General features: G+C 52.6%; 1 pseudogene; it reads left to right on the top strand.

The window, feature by feature from the left end:
• The first annotated feature begins 843 nt into the window (after positions 1–843).
• LOC105529380 lies at positions 844–1634 on the top strand (annotated as a pseudogene).
• Positions 1635–1993: the final 359 nt, after the last annotated feature.

The following is a 1993-nucleotide window of genomic DNA, read 5'->3' as shown; positions in this document are numbered from 1 at the left end:
ACAGCGGCAAAGAAAGAAGCCAGAAAATCAAATATTTTAGAAAGAGTCAAGTCATCTAGTATATGAAGTCTGGCTTCTAAGAGATCTCTTATTCCTAGCCGCTTCCCTCTCCAATTCATCTTGCATTCTACCACTGGGTCAATACTCATAAAGTTTACTTCTAATTGTATTAATCCTCTGCTCAAAGAGTTTTAATGCCTCTCCTCTTAACTATCCAGTGAAGTCCAGGCTCCTTAGCAATGCACCCAAGCATTCCAAAATTTAGCCTCAGCCTGCCACTCCAGCTTTGCCTTTTTATTCAGTAAATATCAATTAAATGTCAAGCATGGGAGACACTGGGAAAATCAAGAGATCAGAAATTAGTCAAGATTCCTAATTTCTTTGTAGAAGGGAGACAAATTAAGCAAGCAAACAGAAAATTTCAAATGGAGTCAAGTGCTATGAAGAAAATAAAGCAGCGCTAGAGAATGACGGGGCTGGGAGACCACTCTACTATGGGTGACTAGGAAGAGCATCTGAGCACGAGACATTTAAACGGAGACCTGAATAACGAGAAGCAAGCAACATGACCCTCTAGAGGATGACTACGTCAAGCAAAGCGAACCAGCCAAGGCAAAGGCCCGATGGAACTATGAAGAGCAGGGTGGGTAGAGCGTCAGGAACAAGGGAGAGAATGGTGTGAGACGAGATTGGAGAGTCTGGACCACGTAGGCCTTATGGCCCATGGATTTTTAACCCCACGTATGACGAGAAACCATTAGCAGGTTTTAAGAAAGGCAGCAGGTGGTGGGTCCTGTGCCTGACCAGCCCTGCCTGGCCTTCCCTCAGACCCACCTGACCGCCATGCGTCCCTCCTCCTCCCCACCTCGTGGCCGGCAGCAGGCCTCCAGCTTTGGCTCCGTGGACTGGCTCTCCCAGAGCAGCTGCCCATGGCTGACCCACACCCGCAGGCCTACTGATGTCTCCCCGGGGAGCCTCCCTGGACCGAGCCAGACATCTAGCACGCTAGAGCCCCCTCAGGCCGTCAGCATCAAGGAGGCTCGGTCCTCAAATCTGCCTGCGCCGGAGAGGGCCGTGGCTGGCTTAAGAAGCCAAACCCCTGGCGGTTCCCCTGTGTCCACACAGCCTTCACCACCAAGCAGGTCCGCACCTTGGAGGGCGTCTTCCGGCACCACCAGTACCTGGGCCCTCTGGAGCGGAAGAGGCTGGCCAGGGAGATGAAGCTCTCGGAGGTCCAGACAAACACCCGGTTTCAAAATCGCCAGATGAAACACAAACAGTAAATACGGGGCTCCCAGCTGAAGAGCCCCTTCTCGGGGTCTCTCCACGCGCCCCCGGCTTTCCACTCACCCTCTTCTGGCCTTGCCAATGGCCTGCAGCTGCTGTGCCCTTGGGCACCCCTGCCGGTCCCCAGGCTCTGATGCTGTCCCCTGGCTCCCTTCTGTGGTCTCTGCCAAGTGGAAGAAGAGACCCCGGCCTCTGCGGGGACTTCCTGCTATGGGCAGCCTCTGGCGTACCACCCCCCAAGCCCAGGAAGTGGCGTGCGTACGCTGGAACCAGCCCTGTCCACCGGGCCCTAGGGCCTGTGTGCTCGGCCGGAGACGGGGGGATGCATTTTGAGGATGCACCTCTGACTCCGTTTCCCACACACGCGGTCTGCAGATCGCACCTGGCGCCTACCTGGAGGACTCAGCTATTCTGTTTTGTTTACATCGTGGCGGCACCTCTCACCCTGACCCACGCAAAGGTTCTGGAGCTTTCTGGAGAATATATTTGTTAAAGCCACCTCTTCACTGTAAGTTACCAAAAGGGTCCGTTTAGGAAGTAAATGCAGGGGCAGTGAACAGAGTCAAACGCAGAAGTGGGCTTGTTTTGGGTAAGGCTTTCAGCATATGATAAAAGGATAATTTGTTTTTTAAAAAATGTTGGAAAGACTAGTTTTCCAGTTGGAAAAAGTAAAGTTTGTAAGCTTTGTGTGTAAAACAGAAAGCCA

This window comes from Mandrillus leucophaeus, unplaced genomic scaffold, assembly GCF_000951045.1.
Source record: "Mandrillus leucophaeus isolate KB7577 unplaced genomic scaffold, Mleu.le_1.0 Scaffold761, whole genome shotgun sequence".
NCBI classification, from domain to species: domain Eukaryota; kingdom Metazoa; phylum Chordata; class Mammalia; order Primates; family Cercopithecidae; genus Mandrillus; species Mandrillus leucophaeus.
The sequence above is the reverse complement of the archived record's forward strand: the minus strand, read 5'-3'. Positions and strand labels throughout refer to the sequence as shown.